The following is a 20888-nucleotide window of genomic DNA, read 5'->3' as shown; positions in this document are numbered from 1 at the left end:
GTTCACTTTTAAAAAAATTTAAGAAAACTGAATATGATATTGCTTAGAGGAGTCCAAAAAAAAAAAGGACATCAGAAAAACAAAATTGTCTTGTTCTCATTTAGAAAGTGTGGAAGGCCTGGGAAAGATTTTCCCCAGTGACTAAGAAGTATTTCTTCATTGTCTGTAAGCTACTCTCCTTTTAGGAGCTGTGGAGTCATTTCTTAAGGCTGTGAGCTTGAGTCTTGGTTGGACTCAGCTTGGGGAGAGTGCAGTATGACTGTCCGCAGTGAGCCAGGCGAATGGACCCGTGTACGGCAGATAGTTCTTGGTTGTTCACTTCTGTGTTGCTCCAGTTGCCAGTTTCAGCGTTTAAATGACACCTTTTATATGAGTTGAGCTCTTATTTAACTTAAAAAAAAAAGTGGAGAGAAACAGCCCCCTTTGACTCTGAAGGAAATTAAACCACAAGTCAAGATACCAATGGGAGATTGTGGAATTTCTGTCCTGGAGATCCTCAGAAGTAGAACATAAAAATTAGGTCACTTAAGTAAGTCTGCTTGGAGGCTGACCAGGATGGCCTCTTGCAGTGTTTCAAGTTTATGAAACAACTCATGTTAATATTCATATACTGTTAGAGCATCAAGACAGTCAGTCCTTTGTTACCTTATCCTGTGACTTCTTAAAATGTTTTGACTTCCCTATGCCTGGAAGGCCTGTGTCTCTCATTTGCATTGTATGATACTGTTGCCTGTGGAAATTGAGGAATGAGTGGGATAGAGGAAGTAAGAGGGGTTGTCCTTTTAGAAAACATTTGATCTTTTCAGAGGATGGTGCTGAGAGGACACTTGGCATAGACAGAACATATTAACAATATGTTGAACATATTAATATGACTGAACATATTAACAAAATCTCTAAAGAACTGCACTTAGCTTGTGGGTACTTCCTGTAAAGGACTATTGCATTGCCAATGATCAAGTTTGCTGGCTTTAAATGATCTATAAAATGCTAAAAGGTTGCTTGGTTCAATGTCACTAGAAGCTATTTCACTTTAAAAAGTTAAGAAGACTGTTGGTATCCATATAACAAACCTGCCTATGTACCCATGAACCTAAAATAAAAGTGAAGAAACAAACAAACAAAAAAAGATTGTCGGAAGTAAGATTTTAAACTCATCTGGCTCATGACAAAGAATTGAAAAGTCAAAGAAAAGGTTATTTGTGGAATGTCAAACCACAGTGAACATAGTTCTTGGTGACTTGTTGAATTTCCAGTGTCCCCGGGGCCCTCTCTTCTCCTGCAAATTGCATCCTGTTCAGATGCCTACCACAGAGTGGCAAACCAGTTTCCCTCCCTCCACTGCCCTTAAAGAGACACAGCTTGTGGCTTGTCAGCACCTGTGCGGAGGACTTGTGTTTTTAGGAATGAGAGGAATTGAAGGCTGTTCAAGGTTAAAGGTGTTAAAGGTGGTCGGCAGACAGAAGAGCAAAAAGCAAAATTGGGAGACTTACCTTTACGTATTTATTTACTTTTTCATGGGTAATTTATGAAGACTCTAATTTCTTTCATTCTTTTTCGAGTAAAGATTTATCTTACATATTTTGGCTGGGCACGGTGGCTCACGCCTGTAAGATTGCACCAGGCCACTGCGCTCCAGCGTGGGCGACAGAGCAAGACCCTGTCTCCAAAGAGAACGTTTTACAAATTTAAATTAGAAGATTAAATGTCATCTGCAACTCTCCTTCTTGAAATTGTCCAGTCTGTGCAGGATAAAGACTTTTCCAGAGACGTAGAAACTAAATTACACTATCTTCCCTTTGTTTTTCTTCTGTTTGTCTTTTGTAGTGTGTGTGTTATTTTCCTGGTCAGGGGAAAATGAAGGAGAGAACTCTAAGCTATAACATTTTGTTTTAGTGCTGTTTTCTTTGCTTGTTCTGTTTTAAAAAGACACACTCATTAAAATAAAACCTCCGTTTTTAGTTATTTCTCTCCTTTAACATTTTGTGGAGTTAGTTTTGCCATGCGGTGGTTTTCTTTTTTTGAGATGGAGTCTTGCTCTGTCACCCAGGCTGTAGTGCAGTGGCACAGTCTTGGCTCACTGCAACCTCTGCCTTCCAGGTTCAAGCGATTCTCCTGCCTCAGCCTCCCGAGTAGCTGGGACTACAGGCGTGTGCCACCACGCCGGCTAACTTTTTTGTATTCTTAGTAGAGATGCGGTTTCACCATGTTAGCCAGGATGGTCTCGATCTCCTGACCTCGTGATCCGCCTGCCTCGGCCTCCCTGTGATGGGATTACAGGCGTGAGCCACCGCGCCCGGCCCTCTGTGTGTTGGTTTTCAAGATGTTTATTTATTTACAGCAGAGCCCTTTCTTTCAAATGAAATCTTGTGTTTAACCCTAATATAGGAAACAGGTTAAGAGCTGCTGCCCTGGGATGGGGGTTGCCCACAGCCTCCTCCTTGCCACGTGGTCCCTGAGGCACAGCTGAGCAGTCTGTTCTATAATCCACTGGGAAGAACACAGGATTAGGAGGCAGTGTCTGTTTTGCAGTCCCTAGCTCTGCCACCAAGACCTTTTGTCACTTTATGTCTCTGGATTCCTTTATGAAATGATGACTTTGGGCCAGAGTCTCTCTGAGGTCCTTCCTGCCCTGACAGCCAGCAGTTCTGAGTCACACAGAGAGACTGAGGTGGTGAGGTGTTTGGTGACGCACAGCAAGAACAGGTCTGGAGAGAGGACGCATCACCCTGCGTTAGCATGAGTAGCCTTCACTTCACGCAAGCGAAAGCTCAGGAATGAAAGCATGCATTAGCAGAATTGCCCCTGAGGACAGCGTTTTCTGAAGGTTTCAGCAAGGCATCTGCAACCCTTTAGCACAGAAGAATCTGTGGCAAAAAGGACTTCAATCAATTGTAGGTGGTTGTTTACCACTGATTGTTGTTGAATTTGCTGGTCAGCAGTGGTTTAGTTAAAACCGTTTTCCCTTACTAGACAAAATTATGTCCCATCACTTTGTTGTTGTTGTTAGTTGGGAAATGCATCTGAGACATAGTTCAAGAATCTGCAGCCAATTAACACATTTGGTTCGAGAATGGAGATGGTGAGGCCAGGGTCAGGGTTCAGTTGCTATGTGGGCCAGTTAGCTGGGCTGGGCCCTCTGGCCAGACTGTACTTTTAACCCTGACCAACTGGCTCTCACATGTGTGCCATGGGTCACAGGGAAGGGTTAGAGGGCACGGAAGGAGATCCCAACTCAGCCTTTCCTCCTGGGGCCAAGCCGAGCCTTTACCCTGCTGCCGGAGGGCTGGGCCTGGTGTACAGAGGGCACCCTCCCCACGTCCTTAACAGCTAAAGGGAAATGTGAAATACTCCCCACGGACTACTGTCTTCACGCCCACTGTTAGTGGACCTCTTCAGTCTGAAGACAAAACTTCCCTCCTCTAAGTTAGAACAGACATTATGGAAATAATGCTTCATAGTTCTCGTTGTGAGCATACTCTCCTCCTCTTTGGGAACTGGGAGAAGAGCTGGCATTAAAAGAGAAATTTGCTTCTATTTTGGATATTTGCTTCTATTGGATTTAGTTACAATTTGTTTCCTATAAAATATAGGAAAGACAAGTAGTTTGAAGTAAATGATCTCAGGCCCTTTTGATGAGTAAAGTGTTCGTTTCTATTACACAAAATTCAAACATTACAGAATTCTAAAACTTCTTAATCTCTGCCCACCCTACTCCCATGGTAGCCATCATCAAGATAATCTTGAATCAATTTTTAAATGGACATGAAAGTTAGAATTTTAAAACTTGTGATTTATTTTTCCCCCAGAATTAATTGGGTCCAGGGCAGTGGCTTCCAAAGTGTTTATTTCAACGGTGAGTGCTTTCTTCAAAATGTTAAGTCAGATTCTTACACAGGGGGAGAAAAGATAAAAGCAGCCACGGCTGGTTGTATCTGTGGAGAAGCTCTGCTCACTCCCCCTCCACCCTAACCGGTGAAACTTACAGGTCCCTCTGCTGAGATACCTCCAACATGCCCTTCCCTGCTGTTTCAGTGGTTGAGTGTGTTGGCCTCAACTTCCCTGACCAACTCTTCTAAGTGGGGCAGCCGTAGTCACGCTTGTTTCTCTGCCATTCACTTGGGGTGGTTATTTTTAGTTAAGCTATAGTTAGTTGCAAACTTAAAAGCTAACCACCTAAGCCAACCAGTATTTTTTTCTATCTTAAAATTGGACCTTTACATTTAAGTCATCCTTTCGGTTTAGCTGAAATGCCACATTTGTCACTACTCTTTAGTCTGTGCCAAGAAGTTTTTCTCCTCGTGGACTGGGCTTAAGGCTGTCACTATAGTGCTTGCACCCACCATGGTAGACAATTCTGTTCACGGATCTTGTAGAATGAGTTTTTTCCTTGTATGTCCCGTTCCAGGAAATTGAGTTCCTGCCTGTTTTCTCTTCCCCACTAGATAAGAAGCAGCAATGTGGTGTTATTTCACACTGTAGGTCTTGGGTCCCCAAGCCTTTTTGGGACCCAGGCTGCGCAGCAGGACCGGATGAGCGAGCATTATGGCCTGAGCCCCACCTCCTGTCAGCTCAGCAGCAGCATTAGATCCTCATAGGAGCACACACCCTATTGTGAACTGTGCGTGCGAGGAACCTAACTTGCATGCTCCTTATGAGAATCTAATGCCTGATGATCTAAGGTGGAACAGTTTCATCCTGAAACCATCTTTCCCCACCCACTGCCCATAGAAAAATTGTCTTCCAGGAAACATGTCCCTGGTGGCAAAAAGGTTGGGGACTGCTGCTGTAGATAATGCAAGAGTATCTGTTAAACTCCGTATCTGTTAAATAGAGTATCTGTTAAACTCTGAACAACTCTTGAGTAACTCCTAGCCCTACAAAAGAAAAACACAGCCTCGTGTAAATGTTCGATTTTTAGGTCCATGCTGTGCCCAAATGCTTGTCATTTGGCACTGAAAGTGGTCTTTTGCAGTCTTACAATGTCCTCATATATTTAGTTAGTGTGTTAGTTATATGTATATACGTATACACACACGTATATGTATATATATACACCTACATATATAGCATACTTTGTAGAATTATTTGGTGGAGTCTTGAAGAGATAGCTCAGGTATTTCATATGCACTAACTCCTCTAATACATACATCCCTCTGAGGTAGATGATATTTTTTCTTTTTACTATATAGCCAGCTCTTTCCTTCCTTACTTCACATGCTTTTCTGGGGGTAATCTCACTCTTACCTATGACTTCAGTCACCTCCTATATGTTGGCAGTTTTCCAAACTATATTGCCTGCGCTACTGGAATCCCCTCTACCAGGTTGCCCAGCTAGGTACTTCAAACCTTCAAAGCTTCAGCAGAGCAAAATGTCCTCGCTGTCTCGTCTGATCTCCTTTTCCCCCAGTGTTTGGTCAAGACATTATCATCTGCCCACGCGTGTATTCATCAACTGATATTTACTGAGAGAATGCATTCTTTCTCAGGCACCATTACTGGTGTTAGGGATCTGTATATCATAGACCAAAACTGATTAAAAGCCTTGTCTTCTGGGAGCTTACATCCTATTGGATAGACAACTAACTTAAAAATTCAGATCTATTTCTGTACTTACCTAGCTAGACATTTCTGTCTCTGTGTATCCACCTTATCCATCCATATGGATGGACGTCAGGCAGTGGTGAGAGCTGTGGACAGGCAGTGCTGGAGGCACAGAGGGGTGTGTTGCACTTTTAGCGAGGGTGATCAGGGAAGGAGATAATGTTTGAATGGAGATTTGAATGAAGCAAGGGACAAGTATGAATATCTGTGATTTGGGGGGGGTCTGCCTCACCCTCTGTTAGTCCTTCTCACTCAAGGACAAACAGATCATTTTTGGATGTCACCCCAAGCCACAGTTTGTAAATATGAGCCGTGAAATGAGTGGATGGACTTTGAAACAGGGAGATAGACAAGCGAATAATTATTAGTGTGGTGGATGTGACCCCTACCACTCTCTGAGCCGCGTGAGCTCAGAGAAGGCATGGAGAGGGCAGAGGAAAGGGTGGGTTCAGAGAAGGCTGCATGGAAGATGACACTGAAGTTGGGTCTTGAGCAAAGTTTCATGCATGGAGTTGGGAAGGATATAGAGGCAAAATAGTTACAGAGGCAGATGCCCTGGGCCTCAAATCTGAGGTTTTCAGAATGCAGCATCGAATTCAGGGTCCACACAGGCCAAAAAAGGAGAGGAGCACAACACCATGACCTGTGATGGGGAGTGTGCAGCAAACTCCAGGACAGATGAGCTGGGAATGGGTGTGTTTTAAGAGGACAATTTCCACGTCCCTGATTTTGAGTGCTGCCTTTGGAAAAGGAAAGATGCAAGAAAGAACCAGAGGCTTTTCTACCTTCTTCTCTTTCCAGATGCCTCCAAGAGAGTGTTCCTTCCCTACATCTCCCTTAGTCTGTGTCTTGTCTTCTAGTTTTAATCTTGGCATCTGCTTTTCAGAAACATTGGTCTGTTATTACTTAAAGCTTATGCTTAGATTTGGAATGCAGACCACGAAGAACTGTCAGGCACAGAAAGCGCTTGTCAGCACTTACAGCCCGAGTTATTCACTGCGGCCACCTGTTTGTCTGGCCTATTCCCCAAGAGTGTTGCACTCACCTGTCTGCCTGTAATGCCCTGTGTCTGTGGATCTTAAATAACCTATTCTTGAACAAGTAGTATATTTGATGAGGTTTGCACATTGCTCGTGCTCAACACTATTCACAGTAGTTTCTGTCTTGCAAAATGATGATATGTATATTCAAGGTTTAAAAAAAAAGCAAGACGATTGAGTAGTTGTTATCTGGAGGAGGGTTCTCAGAATTGCCTGTACACACTTGCTCCCCTGTCACTCTCCTTCATCACTCATAGTCTAGGGCTACTCTACAATAGAAGGAGTTCACAGAGGTGGGTCCAGACACTGGTGTTTTGGAAACATACCCACTGGAGGATCCCCCCTGCCTTGGACAGCGTCACTGCTACTCAGTGCTTCATTGCTGCCTGCGATTCCTCCTTGCCTCCTGCGGTTTCTTCTCATGCTGGAATTCCTGCTCTCGTGTTTACCTGATGATTTTCTCCACTCTCGTTAACCCAGTATTTCTTTCTTCTACATAGCCTGACTTTTCTAACTACTATTTGTAGGGAATGTTCATGGTGTAATGATCCTTTTGTTTATTCAGTAAACATTTATGAATTGTCTACTCTATGTCATGCCCTGTGTTGAGTGCAAGAGATTTTGAGAGGAGTAAGCTAGAATTAGTTTTGTTCTCAAGGACCTTGTTGTCCCATGGATTTATAACTAAATATTGGGGAAGAGGTAAGAATTATGTGAATGAACATGGTCCCAGCTGTGTGGGACTAACAATAGCAGTGTTTTGATGTGCAAACCTGGCATGTTAAAAAGCAGTATAATTGAATATGACTCGTGGCTGGCACATTATAGCTATTCTGTTGTACCTAGATATTTAAAAACATACTCTCTAACAGCTTCACGTTGATGGGATAATGTTTGAATCAAGGAGTTTCCCTTCCTTAAGAGAAGAAGGACGTTTTCCTGATTAGCAACATTTGGCTTAGAGTCCGTGAGGTCTTCGGAAACTTGAACCTCAGTCTTTCACCACCGTGGTTGAGTGGCAGGGCTGGCATTGTTGGGGTTCAGGTTCCCAGCGTCTCACATGCATTTAACACAGTTCAGCCTTTGGCAAGCTGCCACTCTCTGTGCTTGGTAGACGGTTCATGAAACTTGACACTCTCATGTCTTTCCTTGAAAATCTTGCAAGGTTCAGCAATCCTTCGGTGGCTGACCCAGTTCTGTTAAACTCCTGTTGTCAGACACAATTGTGAGGTTGTCCTGGACCTGTTGTCAGAGAACGCATTTCAGACTTTAAAAAAAAGTTACCACCAGCCTAGTTCTGGAGCAACGGTTAATGCTTTGGCTGCAGAAACGAGGAGTGCTCTTTGTGCTTAGTATGCTGTCACGGACTCCCCTTAAAATGTGGACAGATTTCCCCGAGCACTTGTTGTATCAGTAGAGCACAGTAAAGTAGAATTTGGACAATTACTCCTTTAGATGACTCATGTAAATAGAGCCTTAGAGAGTGCGTCTACAGAAAATACAATGAGCTCTTCCTAGTCAGGTAGAAGGGATGGTTTTGTGAGAGTAGCAGAGCTCTTACTGTATTTTTCTTTTAGCTAATTTTGCTTTGGTATTTGCCTCGGTGCTTCAGGTCTTTGGGGCCCATCCTTGCCCCTGATCTTAATATGGGGAGATGATACTTAATAAGAATAATGGTTGCAGGCATCTTATGTTGGTTGTTGCAGTATTGCCTAGCTGGAAATACACTGGCCTGCCTGGGGGGTCAGAAGCCCTAGATTGGAGCCCATATTCTAGCATTACTAAGGGTGTGATTTAGCTTAAGTGGTTCAGATTCCTGGTTTATAAAATGGGGATAATAAAGATGTCTCTCCCCACCCACACTCCGGCCCCCTTTTAGTAATAGTGCCTATAAAATGAGAAAATGAATTGCAGAGTGTCCTGTGACATACAGTGCTCTGCCATGAAGCTCCCTTTCTTGCTGTGGATGGGCATAGACCTCAGGTCTCAGGGAAGGATTGTGAGAGGACAGTTGCTGAGACTTTCCCCCTCTGTAGCCTCTGTGATTATGACCTGCTGTTTCTTAACCCACCCTAGAGGCAACGTGGACCACCTTGGGGCAACTGTTTATTACAAAGTTCTTTCTTCATTCAGCCGAAATTTACCCCTGTCATTTCCAAGGTAATTTTTACTCCTTGGTTCTAGTTTTACAGAGTAACATGAAACAGTTCAAATCAGTGCACTGCAAGTCTTAGCAATCTGTAACTGAGAAAGGGGTCTTACAACTCTGCTTCCTGTTTTTGGCAATTCAATTCAATAAGTAAGTGCTGGTGCCCGTCACGTGGGGGCTGTGTTCGCTGTGCGGCACTAAAGGCAGCTATTGTTTCTCCTGACATCCGGAAGTATAACAGAAGGGCATGCAGCCCAAATGGAGATGAATGGGAAGTGAAGATTTTTTAACTCCTTAATGTGCAAAAACACAGTAGTTTTAATTTTATTTAGATTGTTTTTGGAATAAACAGTGCCTACTTTGATTGGACTATAAATGGCCATGCACACTAATAATATACGTATATACAGATAAAGACCAATATTTACATGAACCCATGTGTTTAACTACCAGTAAGTGAAAAAAAATCCATATTTGCATTTAGGAAAATGGAGAAAAGGTGACCTGGAAGCGTGAGAATACTTTTGTATGTGCTCTAATTGATGTTCTTGTCGTCAGCACATCCCATGAGAAGATCCTGAAGTGTCTTCTCAGTGATTAGAGGGACCACACTCTTTACACTGAGTTTTACACGTTGATTTATAGAATCCAAGACAAAAATGAACAAATGAAAAAGCAGTACAGCCTTAGCAGTAGGTGCCCCTACCAGTTCTTGACCCCTGTTACTGACTAGCTGCATGCCTTTGAGGAAGCCAGCCCTTATTCCTCAGGAATTCGTTTCCCTCATAGTTAAAATGAGGCCAAAATTTTCTCTCCTGCTTGCATTATATAGTTGTTAGAATAAAATGTGATCATGTATGCAGATTTGAATATTAATACCACTTCTTGCAAGCCATGTAACTTTTAGTAAGATTAAGTTTCTTTTTGCCTGCTTCCTCATCTTTAAAATGGGATAATACTGGTAGCTACTTCGGGGGTTTTGTGAAAGCAAATGAGTTAATTCACAAAAATTGTTTTTCAGAAACATTGGTCTCTTATTACTTCATAAACTTTAAGTAATAACAGACCAATGTTTCTAAAAAACAGATGCCAAGATTAAAACTAGAAATAAAGACGCTGTTCTAATACGTAGAACAGTGCCTGACAGTCCTCATATATTAACTTTTTGGGTGAATGTTTGAAGTGTCTGTGACTTAGTGTATTTTTAGTATACTGTATTTTCGAAATAGCGTATTTAAAAAAAAATGAAAATCACACCCTGTAAACAAACCAAACCCAGAACAGAATTGGCATGTTTTTATCTTCCTGATTACTTTGGTGGTTTCACAAGATATTACTACTTTGTCAAAAAAGCTTAATCATGATACTAAGAACCTATTCCTAAATGCCTTTTATCTTCAAAGCTTTGGGTCAAATTAATTTATTCTAGAAAATGCTTTTTACTGCCAGTGTGAATTTGGAAAGCTTTAGGTGGGAACTGGGATACAATTCTGCCTTCTCTGTTACTGTTAGGGTCTTGACTGTCTTAACTGTCCAGAGCTTTGCTTGCTTTATATGTAAAAAAAGGAGATTTTAAAAAATGTTATCTTTGAATTTTGAACAGTACCAAGGTTGAAGTGACTCATTTTGTTGTGACTCATTTAGCTTTTAGAAATAAGGAAATGTTGATCAAGAACTCCATTTATAACAGACCCATTCATAATAATCCTAGTGGCATATTTCACAGAAGCCATTTCCAGATAAAAATATTGATCATTACTTCCCCTACAGGGTAAAATAAAATTATGGGAAATGCTTAGAATTTAGCAAGTAATTAAGTTAACAAAGAACCATTTGTAAAAAGTCATAGTTTTGCCGGGCGCAGTGGCTCACGCCTGTAATCCCAGCACTTCGGGAGGCCGAGGTGGGCGGATCACTTGAGGTCAGAAGTTCAAGACCAGCCTGGCCAACATGGTGAAACCTCGTCTCTACTAAAAACACAAAAATTAGCTGGGGGTGGTGGCACATGCCTGTAATCCCAGCTACTCGGGAAGCTGAGGCAGGAGAATTGCTTGAACCCAGGAGGCGGAGGTTCCAGTGAGCTGAGATCACGCCATTGTACTCCAGCCTGGGTGACAGGGAGACTCTGTCAACAAAAAAAAAAAAAAAAAAAAAAGTCATAGTTTCCTTAACTATTATAACAAAGGACTTTATGAATTCAGAATTCTTTTGTATATTTTTGTTAAAGTGAAACCGAATGACTGTTGTCCTGTATCTTCAAGTTTATTACTAAGCTAAAATGATGTGATAGAGGAGGCTTTGTGCCACCACTGGCTTTTCAACCTCAGGTACACTTTTGATTAACACTGGTGCTGCTGATATGAAGCTGCTCATCTGCATATTAGTGTGGACAGTCATAGCTTGATATTACAGATTTTGATTATTATCTCATGGCTGTATTTGAAAATCTGATTATAGAAAATAAGCATGGGGACTTCTTGTTTTCCTGCTTATCAGTGGAATTGAGGCTGTTGAACATTTTGTGTTTAATTTACCTTATGTGGAATTATACATATTTATACACCCCAGTTGCATTTTTAATATCTCATGAACTCAAAATGCTTTTTTTCTAAATATTTACTCATATCCAGTGTTACCTTGTAGTCCTAAATAACGTAAGCCTAATCATTTTTAAATGAAGAAATTACTTTTAAATGTCCTAAAAGAAAAAGCTAATTGGCTGGTCATCTGCTAGCCAATTTCTGTTAGAGTTTGCATTAAGGAATATGTGGTTTCTATCTGGGGAGGTGACCAATAGGCTTTGTAGAATGGAAGAGATTCTTTTAAGAGCAAGATTATCTGATAGGAGGAAAAAGGCATGTTTGGAAACCCTGGATCCTGTGGTATTGAGGAAGGTTCTCTACTTCTTTTAACATCAGTTTCCCCATCTGTTAATGGGTATCTTTGTCTAGAAAGGTTGTAATATGTTCCTATAACAGTCCCAGGTGCATAATAGATTTTCAACAAATGGTAATTGTGACATTTTATGTTAGAAATTTATTCCATTTATGTTTAATATTTCAAAGCAATGCTGAAGAGATATTTGAGGATTCTCTGTTTTGTGAATGTATTAGTAGGCTTATAATTTTCTAAAGGTTCCCTAAAGACTTTGAGACCACCAGAAAGAATCCTTGATTTCTAAATAAACTAATCATTAAATAAGTTCTTACTTTTCAACTTTTATTTTTACTATGTTAGGGTTTTTCTAAAAATGGCCCTTTTTCCACTTTCCCAGTCTTGACATCTTTGTGAATTTAACTTTAGAACTTAACCTGCATAACTGAAAAGGATATAAAGTGCTGCTAGGATAGTTTCTTCAGTCACAATTTCATATTTTATTTCTTAATTTGTTTCTGGATTTTTGAGCCTTTTTATGGTCATTCATTAAAGTATCCTCCAGGACACAAATTATATTTTTAAGTTGGTCCCCTTGTGAGGGGAAAGGAAAGGATGTAATTAGGTACATGTTCACAGGCTGGACATTCTCCCCTGGCCTTTTACTTTTTCTGGTTCATCAGTGGTTTGGACCCTGTGTTCGTGTGTTGGTGTTCCTGGGCGGGAGCGGCTGTGTTCTAATGCAAGTTGAGCTGTGTGCTGCCTAGGGACCAATATTTGAAATGTCATATATTTTAATGAGATATAAAATTGCATGCTAAGTCTTTGTGTGTGTATGTGTGTTTAAAATCTAACTCTTTGTTCAATTTGTTTTTCCAGGTGGCATTTTCCTGAAGTTGTTCATTAAGACTTCCCAGCATTCCTACAGATATAAATAGGTAAGTAAATGAAATCAGATGACCTTATTGTTGGTGATTGTTTGGAAACAATTTTCCAGTGGATGGCAACTTCTTGAAAAAGATGCAGTGTTTCAAACTTTTGAACCCTGTGTGGTAAGCACTAATTTTTTTAAGGCTAGAAACATCACTTAGATGAGCATACATAAATGTTATAAACAACCCTGTGAAGTTTCATAAATGGTATTAAATTCAATGCTATAGTTGCCACACTTCAAATCTAATATGCTTTGTTTGTCACCCTTCATACCCAAGTTTCAGAGCTCTTTATAGTAGGCATAGCGGAATTTAAGTTGTCTTTCCTTTTGAGCTTCTCTGTGGACCATTTCATCATTTTTATCATTTTTCTCAGACAGAGAAAGTAGAGATAGCTGATTAAAATTACCCAATTTTATTACTCAATGATAACTCATATCTTCGGAAGGATTGTGGGAATAAAAGTTGAAGGCAGTTGACTAATAGGTGATTTATGATTAATTCTACAGGTTCTAATTTATAAAGGTCACTTTTTGAAAATATTAGTGAAGATAATAGAGGTTGAGTAATCTTGTACAATACACATTTAAGAAAATCAAGGGAGTACATAGTCAAATAATTGTCCCAAAAGACTTTGATCCAGCTCTGTTTCTCCCAAGGGAGAGGCCTATTCAGCCAGGTCCTCTCGGGTCTTGTTACAAACTGGAAGTTCGGCTCAGTCCAAAGAAGCCAGCTCAAGGTATGGATTTGGGACTTACTGACACCCTTTTCAGGAGGGTCTGCCATGTGGAGGGGATTTGCACACAGCATTTTCACAGACACCATCTCATTTGTAGGAAACTCTTTTAGCTTGCAGATTCTAGGGAAGGAAAAATTGCTCTTATGTTATGAAATGAACTGGTGACTCCTCAAATGTTAAGTTGTTCTAACAACTTCTATTGCTTAGGTTAGGAAGCTTGAGGTTTTTTTTGTTGTTGTTAAATGGGAATTGTAAATACTTGTGTGTTATGAAACTATTTGAGCAGAATTCCTTCTCATTGGAATGCCAGGGCTGACCTGAGACAGGTGGTGTCCTGAGCAGGCTAATCATTGGCACTTTATCAAACTGATAATCTTTTTTTTTTTTTTTTTTTTTTGAGGTGGAGTCTGGCTCTGTCACCCAGGCTGAAGTGCAGTGGTGTGATCTCAGCTCACTGCAACCTCCACCTCCTGGGTTCACGTGATTCTCCTGCCTCAGCCTCCTGAGTAGAGTAGCTGGGACTACAGGCGTGCACCACTATACCTGGCTAATTTTGGTATTTTTAGTAGAGACGGGGTTTCACCATGTTGGCCAGGCTGGTCTTGAACTCCTGACCTCAAGTGATTTGCCCACCTCAGCTTCCCAAAGTGCTAGGATTACAGGTGTGAGCCACCATGGTCAGCCCAAACTGATAATCTTTATCTACTCCATCTTTATGTAGTGGAGGTGGGCGAAATTGATTTTCTATTAATAAAAATATATACCTTTGCCTGTATGGTGAAATTAAGGAACTTATTACATGTGATTTTCTGAACCAGTTGCTCATAAACCTGTTTAAAGTTTGGCTAATAATACTGCCATGTGCTGCTCAGATGCAAAATTTCAGATGCTCGTCAGCTAGGTGACATTGGGTTTGGTAGTGAGGTCTGATTTTTGCTCATATAGTTCTACAACTGCAGATACTCTCATCGGAGGCAGGTCTGTGCTGGGGAGGGGCATTTGTTTCTACTCCCGCGCACTGTCTGCCTGAGTGGTAACAGGAGCGATTTTCATTTTACCTGTTATTTCAGGAGTTGCATGTGAAAACCCGAGTGAAGAGGCTCTACACTTCTCACGTGTTTCCCAGTAATGGCTTAGTCCCCCCTTTGTGAGTGGTCACCGTGGTCACTGCCAGACTGGCCTATTTATTCCTGCTCTGGGGAAAAGCCAATTTCATTCTGCTGTGTTCCTTAAATGTGGTTAAATTAAATGTGGTAAATTAAAAGTGGTGTGTTCCCTTAAAATGCCCCCTCTCTGAATACTTAACCTAATAGAACCAGCCTTCTCTGTGTCTTTTTTTTTTTTTAGGTTGTAAATTCATCCCATGGAAATACAACAACACTTTATCAAGTCAGACAAACACAGGAACAGACATTCTGAATTAATGGTGTCTGAATTGTAGAGCAATCTGATCCTGCTTTTTTTTTTTTTTTTTTGAGGTGGAATCTCACTCTGTCGCTCAGGCTGGAGTGCAGTGACGTGAGCTTGGCTCACTGCAGCCTCTGCCTCCTCGGTTCGAGCAATTCTTCTGCCCCAGCCTCCCAAGTAGCTGGGATTACAGGCATCTGCCACCACGCCCGGCTGATTTCTGTATTTTTAGCAGAGACTGAGTTTTGCCATGTTGGTGATCCTGCTTTCTGTTACGTAGTCAGTCACGTTATATGACTTAGTGGAAGGTTTCTTTTGAGTGAAGAGCACAGTTGCAGTCTTGGGCGAGCCTGATGTTAGGCGATCCTTGGCAGAGGTTCCATCTCTGTGGACACAGACCTGGATTGGGACCCCAGCTGTGGCACCAGCAGGCTCTGTGACCTAGGGCACTTTTCATTGCCATGTGGAATTCTCATCTCTACTCATGGATAATCCCTTCTTCCCAAAGTGGTGGGAAGATTGACCAACATAAAGATAGGAATGTGTGTGGTACGTAGTAAACAGCAGGTATTCCTCTGCTGGTTCCCTGGCACTGGGGTATCGTGGAAAGAGCACAGGATGTGGAATCTGAGGGCTTGCTCTGCCAGGCTCTTGCTGTGCCTCTTTGGGCGAATCTCTTACCACCTGTGCCTCACTGACAAAGTGGCAAGGGTAATACCTGCTCAGTTTTGCCTGCCTATTCCATGAGAATTGTGAGAAGGCTTTGAAAAGTGTGAATTTAGGGTGGGTGATCAGCATAAGCGGCCCCTACTAGGCATGCTTTTAATCCAGACTCTCTGGGCTTAAATCCCTGCTCTAACCACTTATAGTTAGGTGAATGTCCTTGAGCAAGTGACTGTCACCATAATTAGGTGAATGTCCTTGAGCAAGTGACTGTCACCCTGTCTAGTTCTCACCTATCTCACCTGATTGCTCTGAGAGTAAATGATGTACTGTTTGAATACTGGGGCATACAGAACTAGCACCTAATGAATATCGGTATACATGCTCGTAAATTCACTAGGACATAAGAAGGGAGGCAGAGAATCAGACATGAAAAAATATCCACAGTCTTAAAACCCCTCGTGTTTGAACTGTGTCTTGTTGAGCTGCCTTTTATCATGTTATGCAAGTTTGGACCAGGGAAGATGATCTGAATAAACTGAGGATGACCCCCACAAGGTGGGACTCCCTCGTGGGCGAATGCAGCACTGGGAGTTGGTCTTCCTGGGTTCTCTTCACAGGTGAACTGGGGACAGGTCTCTTCCCATCAAGGGGAATTCTAGCTGAAGGGGCAAAGTGAAAGCGCTATACCTGCACCATCCGATTCGGTCGTGTCTCCCCGTTAGTGTCTCCCTGTGTGGCTGCTGAGCACTTGACATATGGCTAGTGCGACTGAGGCACCAAAGTTTTCATCCTACTTACTTGAAAATTTAGAACTGACAGTCGATTCGGTTTTTGGCAAAAGTTTAAGTATGTTTGGAACAACTTTCATATGTGATTCTACTTTTTCAACTGTAAATTTTATAAATTTTAAACCAGATCAATTTTTCCTGATGGAAATTTTGTGCCTTAATTGAAATGTGCAATAAGTGCAAAATGCACAAGATTTTGAAGTGTTAAGTATTAGAAGAATGTAAAAATTACATTAATAATTTTTATGCTGATCACATGTCAAAATCATAATGTTCTAGATATTTTGAGTTATATGAAATTTATTAAAATTGGTTTCTTTATGCTTTTTAATGTTGCTATAAAAATTTTAATACACATGACTTACAGTAATATTTTTATTGCACAGTGCTGTCCTAGAGCATCATAGAATTGGATAGCTTCTAATTTATCAAGTAAAATACTATTTTCCCTATTAGTTTTTGACAATTATGAAAGTTGGGTTTTTTCTTTTTTTAAGGTTTTGTTCATAGTCTGCCAATTAACAAGTTTGAGAAATGTTTTAAATATTCAAAATTGGGGGGGGGGAAGAAAAAATGCATAGCAAACAAGTTACCTAAGCCTTGTGTAATATCGCTCAAGGTCAATGTTTGCTTTCCTTGCAGTCCTTTGGCCTCCACTGCTTTGTGAAGCTGTCAAGGGAAGCCCTCAGAGTCTTCCCCTCACAACCACTCCCTAGGATATGAAACCAGTATTTTCAGCTAAATGATCCTCCTTCTTGATGATTGTTGACTTGGACGTTTGTTGCAGGCACCATGTTCCTGGTATCACATACTGCTGTGCCCCAGGAGATCAGTTTAGGAACAGTCATCTAGGACAAAATGACTTTTAATTTACCCATAGTGATTCTGCACTCTCTTCTTACCATGTACCAGAAATATGGAGATATATTGCCAAGGGCATGATTGCTGGCTAGCTGCTTAGTTTTCAGCAGCAGGTGTAGGAAACATGAGAAGATAATACAACGTAAGGTTATCAGTATGTGTGTTTCACATTGATGCCCTAGTGGCACTTATGTGCATTCTGAGAGGCAGTGGGTCGAGTGTTTGATTCAGAATCATACTGGTCTGGGTTTGAGGATAGGCCACATCCCTTATGAGGCAATGGTGGTGAGGATAGCTAACCTCTGTCATTCTGTCCCTCTGTAGTTGGTGCCAATAGACACTGGTTGCTTTCCTTGTTAAAATTCTTTGATTGTGTGTACTCGATCTGTGATGCCTGTATTTTTTCGTGTAATAACCACAGCAAATACATTGCCATTGTTGTATTTTTCCAGACTGAGCAGATGGGTGGTACAGTTAAAAGCTCTATCTAGGAATTAAGCAGGATTGATATTTCTGTATTAAATAGAAACCATTATCAAATTTTTTGAAGAATCTTTACCTGAAGAAAGGTGTCTTTTCTTTGCATAGTTTAATTGTTATGATAATTGATCTTCTTAAATTCCAATATTAGAATATAGAATACATTTATACCATCAATTTGGAAGCAGTCAATAGGAATAGGAAGCATTTATTAAGAGAAAGTGTAACAACCTTCTCCCTTTACTTGATGGTAATTTGGACCAAATATAGGGTCCCTGGAGGGGAAAAATGATAAAGTAGAAATGACAGTGATATTCAAGATTTAACAAAACAAATCAGAGTAATTAAATGCATTGAAGACAAAATGGATGTAGTTCTTTTTGTCATTTTCTAATTTTGTTACTTGCATGTTGACAATGTATCTTTTTTCTGATGAGACTTCTAGCTAGGCCTATCCCACAGGAGACTTCTGGGGCTTCTCTCCAGAGGGGTATTCTCTTTCTATGAAAAGTTGCTTCCCTTGATGGACTATAAACTTCCCAAGGGCAGGTGTGAGTTTTGTAGTATATCCTCGATGCCCAGTGCAATGTCTGACATTATAGGCTATCTAGCACAGTGCCTGATACTTACATTTGCTCAGTAAATGTTGGTCAAATTGAAGAGTGAGTGGGGGCTTAACTATAACATCCGCTTTGTAAGAATTTGGGAGTATGGCCCATTTATAATTTGGGAAGCCACAAATTTTTTTTTAAGCCAAAAAGTAAAGTTGAACATTAAGAAGGCACCACTGGAGCAGCTGACCAGAGGCCAGGAAAGCAGATAGGAAGGCATCACTGGCAAGAAATGAGGACTAAAAGGGAGGTTTGGGAGGGTAGGGTGGGCAGGGCTGCAGCCGGCTGACGAAACATAGACTCATGGAGGCAGGTGCCCATGGAGTTAGCTTTGGACAGGAGCAGGGCAGCTCTCTGTGGCACAGCAGGTGTGCTGCCATAGGTAAGCTGAAAGTACAGGGAATAGGCCTTAAGATAATTCTTATGTTGTGGCTCAGTTCTTTTGAGCAGTGGGAAAAAAAGTCGTCTGCTTTGGGGAGAGGAGGTGAAGCCTGGAGGCTTAAGAAGAATGCGTGTTTTCCCTAGGTGGAAAAGAACTCTTCTCAGTGCTCATGTGACCAGAGTGCCCACCTTCCGGTGGATTCTGGCCTTCTGTCTGATGGATTATTGCACAAAGAATTCTTGTCCTCCATCCAATCGGATTAGTCCACAGGGATGTTTTGGATCTCACATTAATAAATATATAAGCCTGGCGCAGACATGTGCCTGTAATCCCAGTGTTCAGGAGCCTGAGGTGGGAGTAAGCCCAGGAGTTTGAGGCCAGCCTGGGCCACATAGCAAGACCCTGTCTCTGAAAAGAAAAATGTGTAGTTTTGTTGTGATCAGTGAAAGTCCATGAAAAAGGCTATATGCAAATCTCCCAGCAGGTAGATTTGGTTCCAGTTGGTACTCTTGTTGTCATTCCATCTGCATGAAGAATCCTCCTAATCCTTCCTGAGAAAGCTTTTTTATTTTAACAATCCACTTTAAAAAATTGCTTCTAGAAAGGAAGGTGGTCTAATTGAACTCAGATGAATGAGTGTACACTGGGATGGTGTAGGGGTGTTCCCTTATCATCCCTGTATAACGAATGTATGCTTTTTATGAAGCTTGTTAATATAGGTAATAGCTGTACACATTTTTATTTAGTATTCTTATTTAAAATAATTGCCCATGCCAAACCATAGCAAACCCTGCTTGCCACTAAAGAAAACAATAGCATATCCCTGAAGTTCTGAGATGCTGCCCCCGTAAATACCGTATCTGCTCTTTGAAACGTCATAATGACTCCCTAACTAAAACTGACCTCTACTGAATTAAATATCGATTTAATCTATATTCTCTCGGATTCATTCAATTCAGCTTGCAATAAAGTTTTTGTAGTCTTTGCTTTCTTTCATGCTCTGATGCTGGTTGGAACCGTTAGTCATACAACCATCCTGTCCTTCCAGACACTGCTCGCACCAGCAACCCCAGAGCCACAGGCCAGCCACTTGGCACATGTTACAGAGCCAAGGTAGCAGGCAGCCTCTAAAAATGGGGTTGGCCCCATCTCTGCACCTTATGTTACCATCCCAGAACAATCTGTGAAAAACTCTTAAGGCTACTTGGCAAGTCCAGATGAACTTGGAAACATACCTGATTTTGATCCAAATTGTTCTATAACTGTGGCCAAGTGGTGTTAGGAGGTGGGCACTTCCTGTCGTTAATTTACATCTCTTTCACGTAATGAAGGCAACTATGACTGAGGGTCATGTTAGGAATCTAATGTGACTGGTCTGAAAGAGCTGGTCTCCTCTGTCTGCCTTGCCACCACATTCTCCCTCCTTGCTTCATTCTCAGACTACATCTGTGATTCAGTTGAAGTCCAATCCATTTTTCTCCTAACACTCATGGAGTGACTGTGGATTGGAAAGACACAGTGTCGGGTGGTGGTCAAGTGCTTTCATGGACTTCTCCTCATTCAAGGTCAGGGTCATCAGTTTTGGACCATTATGTCCCACATCAGGTACATTTAAGTTTATTCATCTGGAAACTGGCAGGCATTTTGGTAAAAGGATGGTTACAGAGAAAGTCATTGGGGCAAACCCCTAGAAGCTATGCCTTTCTTTCAGTGCTCTGGTGTTCTGTGTTGTATGCTTGCATATTTACATCATCTGCACATCTTAAATCTAAGATGGTTTTTCACCTGCCCAGAGGTCACATTCAGTCTTCTCTGGTGGCCTTGAACACTGGTATACTCTTTTTTTTTTTTTTTTGAGATGGATTCTTGCTCTACCGCCCAGGCTGGGGTGCAGTGGTGCGATCTCGGCTCACTGTAAGCTCCGCCTCCTGGGTTCATGCCATTCTCCCCCCTCAGCCTCCTGACCAGCTGGGATTACAGGCGCCCACCACACGCCCGGCTAATTTTTTGTATTTTTAGTAGAGACGGGGTTTCACTGTGTTAGCCAGGATGGTCTCGATCTCCTGACCTCGTGGTCCGCCCGCCTCGGCCTCCCAAAGTGCTGGGATTACAGGCATGAGCCACCGCGCCCGGCCAAACACTGGTATACTCTTGAAGCCAAGCAACAGCCCTTACATATATACTATTATGGCTGGATTAGAATTGCCAGAAGCTGTTTATGTGTGACCTGTCCCCCCAGTTGTCAAAATCACCCAAGTTCATACAGAAATGTATAAGCGTACAGGGAAAAAAATCAGTTCCCTTAGGGCTCACTACTGTTAATCTGTTCAAGTTCCTAAGAGTATTCCTTTTTGT

At 41.6% G+C, this 20888-nt stretch overlaps 1 protein-coding gene across 10 annotated transcripts in view; it reads left to right on the top strand.

The window, feature by feature from the left end:
* Positions 1–20888, top strand: part of LHFPL2 (LHFPL tetraspan subfamily member 2) — a 163056-nt gene that overhangs the window by 63810 nt on the left and 78358 nt on the right. For all 10 annotated transcript variants that reach the window (XM_017959680.3, XM_009208661.4, XM_021939495.2 and 7 more), the window contains one exon: positions 12547–12605. The gene's annotated coding sequence lies outside the window, so the exon portion shown is untranslated. The remainder of the gene's footprint in view (positions 1–12546; positions 12606–20888) is intronic.

The sequence above is a fragment of the Papio anubis genome, chromosome 5 (assembly GCF_008728515.1).
Source record: "Papio anubis isolate 15944 chromosome 5, Panubis1.0, whole genome shotgun sequence".
Lineage (NCBI taxonomy): Eukaryota > Metazoa > Chordata > Mammalia > Primates > Cercopithecidae > Papio > Papio anubis.
The sequence above is the reverse complement of the archived record's forward strand: the minus strand, read 5'-3'. Positions and strand labels throughout refer to the sequence as shown.